Raw genomic sequence first — 6,650 nt, 5'->3', positions numbered from 1 at the left:
TGACATTGGTATTGATCAGTAAGGTTACAAAGATCAATGTTTAAGATATTCGACTGGTCTATTGCCTTTTTTTAAACGAGGCAAGATTCGTCATTTTCATTAATAGCGAAGAATAGGTGGCCGGTTTTTGGTACAAACACCCTCGCCAACCGTTGTGGAGGCGGAGCACAACCGTCGCGAGGGGATGCACAACTACCCTGTCTTCCAACAAAAGCTGCAAAAACACCACCAAAGAGAAGATCGTCGTCAAGATTGCCCACCATCGTTATCATTGGTCTATTGTTATGTAATATATTGCACTGCCCAAGGTTTTTTTATAATAATGCATCAATTTGGCATGACAATATGAAACCACAATTTTATATAAATAAACCTGATGTTGCGTTACAAACCAAATTATGTTGTTACTTACAGCGAAAAAACATACCAATCCAGTGTATCTAATCAGAAAATAACACACTAAGCTCTCATATATGCTCAAAGGAGCATTTGCATCACTGGATTGCACACAGTAAAAGGTAAGCAAACTAAAATAAGCATACAATTAGGCAACAGAACCCAAGAAACAATATATATGATTACAAAATAGCATACATATTACATTGGCTCAAATTTATGTCACAACAAGCCCAAATTAGCACGCCTTCAAAGAATCGATCATGTGATATCTGTAGCATGGATATCTGTAGTGATAAAAATGAAATAAGGATCCAGACCATTGAAATAGAACAATATCATAATTAATTGTTTTCACCTTAAAATATCATAGAAAACATATGTCTATCAGAATACCATGCTTTTTAACTCGATGTATAGTCGCCAAGTAATTTTCTCAAAATCATGGCGGCTCGCCACTATATAGCGACTTTCATGACTTTACACTGAGTCGCAGGGTTGGGCGACTCACTCTTGAGTCGCGACTCAAAAAAGCGTGCAGCATACAACCAGGGACGGAGCCAGGATTTCACCCTATAGGGCGGCAGAGAAGAGAGGAGTATGTTTCTTCTATTTTGGTATGGTACTTTCTAATGAAATGGAGGAGAAAGGTACCAAAGAAGATAGGTTGACCAAACATAAATATTGTAGCCTCCCTACTTGGAAATCAAGGATAGGCTTCACTCAGCCGAAGTAAGAGTTGCAAACAACAATAACTAAATATGCCACATGAAACTATCAAGGTAAAGTTACTGAAAGATTTTCCACTTCACCAAAAGCTTTCTAGGTAAGTACAAATAGACTCCGAACAACATCCCTTCTGGATTTAAAGGAACTCCTTACTAATTAAGCTTCCCAGCAAATTTCATAAAAAACTCATTGAGAAGCATCATACCTCACCTTAGAAGCACAAATAGTCCCGGCATCAGTACAAGGTCCTTTATCTTGGAGCAAGCACCCTCCTGTTGAAGAAAAAGTAGCACACCGTGGGTCTTAAAGATCTTAAAATGATAAACCAATAAGCTATCGATGATCACTGAAGGTTCAAAACTAATTTGGTACAGAGCTAAGTCAACTGCAAACTGGGTATGCAAGATCTATACTATGGAACAACCGCACATGACTAAAGGGAATACTGAAGCAAATCAGCTAGTGTGGCCAATACTGAAGGAACTCAGCCAGTGTGGCACTCTCAAGACTGTTAGCTATACCTGTCTAGCACCACCCAGTTAGCTTCAGCTCGCTCTGACTTGGTGGCCACCGGAAGTGATCCTAACCTTCAGGTCTACCTGCAGAAAATTAAGTAGCAGGATTTACTGAACCGAGTGAAATTCAGCGGATGGATTCAAGTGACAACAGAAGGAAATCAGCTAGTGTGGTCAAAACTGTCAACTATACATGTCTAGCAGTACCCACCTATGTTGTGCTCGCTCTGACTCGTCAGCCACCACGCCACCAGAAGGCGACATTGCAACGATCCTAACCTTCAGGTCTACCTGCAGCAAATTAAGCAGCAAGAATTACTGAACTGATGGAAATTCAGAAGATGGATTCAAGTGGCTGACTTGTGAATGCAAGTTTACCATATGCAGATCCGTTAAAAGCAACATTGAAGTGAATTTTTCATCAAGCAGATACAATTCAGATCTCACCTCACAAAAAAGCATGCTCTCTTCATCAGACCATGTGACCTTCTTCCACTCTGGGACCTTCTTAGCTTGTTTATTTGCTTATCTAGGACCTCATCAGTGGATATTAGTCCATTGATTACATGTGTGCTTAGTAAATTAGATCGATGCATATACGCACAAAACTCTGGTTATACAACATCATAGACAACTTTAACAAAGATTAGTAGGCAGTGCAGTATCTTGCAGAGCAAATAAGTTGTAGAAAAAGATTCTAATAAATGGAAAGATTAGTTTAAAAAAGGCAGACTAATAATTTCAGTAGTAGTAAAACTCTTTTTAGGCAATTTTGTAGCATCTTCTTCATCAAGCAGATAAAATTCAGATCTCACCTCACAAAAAAACATGCTCTCTTCATCGGACCATGTGACCTTCTTCCACTCTGGTACCTTCTTAGCTTGTTTATTTGTTTATCTGGGACCTCATCAATGGATATTAGTCCATTGATTACATGTGTGCTTAGTAAATTAGATTGATGCATATACGCACAAAAGTCTGGTTATACAACATCATAGACAACTTTAACAAAGATTAGTAGGCAGTGCAGTATCTTGCAGATCAAATAAGTTGTAGAAAAAGATTCTAATAAATGGAAAGATTAGTTTTAAAAAGGCAGACTAATAATTTCAGTAGTAGTAAAACTCTTTTTAGGCAATTTTGTAGCATCATAATATGAATTCATAATAGCTTACCTTTGGAACAAATAAAACATTTTTATTATCTGTAAAAGAACATGATTTTCTTCAAGTAACCCCTGCACTGGAGTAGATCAATTCCATCTCCAACCCATTTTTATATCCATGCTCTTGCTCTGTAGATGCGTGTAATCCCAAATTACCAATAAGTGAGTTCATCCTATAGTAAAAGGGGATCAATCAATTAAAACATATCCTAACATATAAAAAACTTAAAAGTTAAATGCTACTAACATCCACCCAGTCACCTGATTTACTATGAATTTTTCTCATCGTGATCTTCTCGCACTACCATTGACGATGATGAAGTGAGGGAGACGATATAAGGCAAAGGTGTTTTCTAGGACACAGAAATGTGTGGCGGATGGGCATGATTACTTTAGGATCAGATGGAGGATGTACAGAGGCAGAGAAGCTCTCCAAGTACTCTGCACCAAGGTCCTCCAGCTCCATCACGCCCTCTGGACGTTGGGAACCGACAACAATAAACTTCCGGGTCGACACCACTATTCGTAAATATGAGAGCATTAGTAACTTGAAAAATCTGAAACAGTCAGTAACGCAGATAACCTGGCTCGCTCGGGTTAAATTTAATATTTGGTAAACCATGATTACCAAAGATGCATCATGCACCAATATATTGACATTATTCCTGGACAATTAGTAGATGAAGCATCATGCAAATTGATGCTAGGACCAACAGTTTGCATAGCAAAATAACAAACGACCTGTGTGTTAAAAATAACCAATGCTATCAGCGGTAATTCCTTCGATCCTCTAATATCCGCTCCGCTCGGCATAACTGACATACTAATATTAAGTGCCAATAAATAGAATACTTTCATCAAAGAAAAACAGTAAGTGTGACTTCATAACAAACTCCCACAATAAAATCATGTCATACTTCACAACTGCTTCATCATGAACTCAATGATAAAATGATCATTTAAGCAAGAGTCTTGGTTTACCTGAACATACATACAGAGGTACATCTAGAACTCCAAACATATGCTTAGGCCATAAACCTAGAAAGACGACAAAGATACTCAATTATATCTCCTGAACATAGTTGCTGTGTTGCAAATTTAACCGATGCTCATAACCAATTTCGTGGTAGAGAGGAAAACCTGCTATAGATTATGTCCCTGGCTTCAATAACAACACCAGAATAGCCTGAAACCTGGGCTGGTACTGTAACAATGATATGTTAATCTCTTGCAGAAAAACCTGCCATAAATCCTATTCGTAAAAGAGTTTTGCTTTTCAGTTTCAAACAAGTATAGCTAAGAAACATTAGTTTCAAGTGGGTTTAGTTTTGTTGTTCAGAAACTAAAGGAACTAAAGAGAAAACATTGTGCTATTAGCATGCTAGACCTCCCACCCTTAGTTTTCTCGTGGAGAGCACTTTGCTATACTAAGCCAACATAACAAAGAAATCCTTTCAAATAGTAACTGAAGTAATAAATCAGTATGCGTCTTTCCTTGATAAGAATAGATCCGATTTAGCACCATGCTATTGTAAATCCTCAAGGAAAGCTTCACTGAATTTGGATTGAGTCAGTTCATACAAAGATATCATGAGGGAGCACACTTATAAAATCTAATGAGGCAATTGTTTCAGTTTGATCCACCTTTCAGTAAACAACATTGAACAGTAATGTGCCCCATCAAAAAGGATGATATGAGGCATCATAGAAACCACAGATCTAATAGCTACATCCTTAACAAACTCTTGTGTAGATAATTTTCTCAATGATTCCTCACCGGGGCAAACAGATATCAGTTGACGGGGAGGCAAGTATTAAAAGTACACAAATGCAGAAACCCCAATCAGGTGACGGGGTTAAGGGAGGGCGGGGGGTGGGGGACAGGGAGTGGTATTCTTGCCTGGCTTGGATGTCTTGGCGCCGTTGGAAAGGATGCACATCAAGGATCGTACTATCGGAGGCTGCGATCATCGCGTCGATGTCGATCTCCTCCTTCTCGTCTTGCCGCACTCGTCCATCAGAGGCACCATGAGCCATTCGCCGCTGGGAGAGGCACCATGAGCCATTCGCACTCGTCGATGTCCAGCTCCATCCCTGGGAGAGGCGGCGGCGATGACGGGGCACAGGCAGGGGATGTGGTGGTCTTGGGGGAGATAGGGTTTGGGTTTCTCGGGGACGAAGCGAGAGAGACGGCTGAACGAGAGAAATAAGTAGGTGTATTTCGTTGGGCTTTTTGGCCCATGTGCACGCTCGCGCGGCGAAGGAGTTGAACGAAGCCAGACGACCAAACGTATTGGCAGAATAAGGAACATATTCCTCCTTTTTAAGTAGTGTAGATTAGCACAAATACCCGTGCGTTGCTACGGTCGAAGAAATTTACTGCAAACAACTGGCTTCTATTTTTTTCCAAGTCTCAGCTATATGAATAAATTTAATAATCCCAACCAAGCGTTTCGAATTTTGTTATATCTTGTTAGATGCTTCATGTGAAGACAGTAATAATTAAACTAGCACTATGCCCGCGCTTCGCCGCGGAACAAACATGACTTAAATTTTAAAAATTGAAATGATGAATTTCCATGTTTACCATACCTTGTAAGTTGTAACAATAACATGTATTACGAAAACTTTTGTTTTTTTGATACAAAATAGCCCCTCTGTTCCAAATTTCTTCATGCGTGTGCTAGTTTAAACATCATAACGCTACCAAATTAAGGTGAACTAATTTTTTTTATATAGCACAATGACATGAGCGATCAACCAGCGCACGGGAGATCTCCGGGCGGCGCGTTTCGGCGACTCAACAGCGGGCGGGCGTGGCCGCTGCGAGCCGCCGGGCGGTGTGTTGCACCGGAGCTGGTCTGGATGGGCTCGGCGGCGAGGTCGGCGTCTGGAGGTGCGAGCCGACGCGGATGGGCTAGATCTGGGCCGCGAGGGCCTTCTCTGGGCTCGGTCGAGCCGGCGCGAGGAGGCGTTCTTCCAGGCTGCTTTGTTGCGCGGCGTCGCCGGGAGGGGCGCGGCGGCGAGGTCGGCGTCTGCTGGTGCGAGGCGACGTGCGGCTGGAGGTGCGTGCTGACGCGGTTGGGCCGGTTCTAGGCCGCGAGGGCCTTCTCTGGGCTCGGTCGTGCCGGCATGCGGAGGTGTTCTTACCGGCTGCGCGTCATCACCGTCTTCGTGGCGCCCATCACGGGAGGGTGGCGGTGCGCGGAAGCTCTCGGGATGGGGCATGGAGGCTACGGGGCAGGGTGCGTGCGGCGGCTCTCCGGGGGTCGCATTGCAGCGGATGCAGGTGGTGGTTTGTGCCGGTCCTTGTTGGGCGGGCGTGAGGTTTTTGGACTAATAGATAGACGAAAGCTTTGTCTTGGCGGCTGGCCAGGACCGACGATGGTGACATCCATGGGCGCCGCATCCTTTTTGAAGGCGTCGTCGAAGCGGGTGTTTTATAGAATCTTACGGCATCTCCGACTATCACAAATCTTTGTAGGTACAAACCATGGATAGGGAGACACAACAATCAGCTTCATGGTAGTTATTATTGAGGTTAACTTACAGGCATTCAATACAAAAAAAATATCTCATTAATCTAATAAGGGCATTGAACCAAAACCTGTTTTGGAGGAAGCTGCTACAGATGCTAACAGCGACAAGGCTAATGTCGTTTCGGATGCACTGCCAGGATCGGTATACAACTCTTGTGTGTCCGGGTAGGAGTAGTGCGCGAATCAGAGTCGTAGAAAACAAAACCGAGTCGTAGCAAACAAAACGACACGGTCTAGACACAGAGGTTTGGAAAGTCACCAGGACTCATGTTCATGTACATTTGCTTCCTTTCCATCTAGTCTAGC

At 42.5% G+C, this 6,650-nt stretch overlaps 1 long non-coding RNA gene across 7 annotated transcripts; it reads right to left on the bottom strand.

Annotated features, from left to right (window-relative positions):
- Positions 1-441: 441 nt before the first annotated feature.
- On the bottom strand, positions 442-5,004 carry LOC127307513 (uncharacterized). Of its 7 annotated transcripts, none has more exons than XR_007855638.2 (10): positions 4,706-5,003; positions 3,946-4,009; positions 3,787-3,843; positions 3,067-3,324; positions 2,456-2,978; positions 2,088-2,169; positions 1,852-1,931; positions 1,647-1,724; positions 1,331-1,397; positions 442-683 (listed from the first exon to the last, which is right to left on the bottom strand). It is a non-coding gene; the product is annotated as an uncharacterized lncRNA (long non-coding RNA). The 7 variants fall into 7 exon arrangements; XR_007855639.2 differs by having other exon boundaries at positions 2,088-2,978; positions 3,067-3,106; positions 3,197-3,324; XR_007855640.2 differs by having other exon boundaries at positions 2,019-2,978; positions 4,706-5,004.
- Positions 5,005-6,650: the final 1,646 nt, after the last annotated feature.

Source organism: Lolium perenne, chromosome 6, assembly GCF_019359855.2.
Source record: "Lolium perenne isolate Kyuss_39 chromosome 6, Kyuss_2.0, whole genome shotgun sequence".
Lineage (NCBI taxonomy): Eukaryota > Viridiplantae > Streptophyta > Magnoliopsida > Poales > Poaceae > Lolium > Lolium perenne.
Note: the sequence above shows the minus strand (reverse complement) of the source record. Positions and strands in the feature narration are given on the sequence as shown.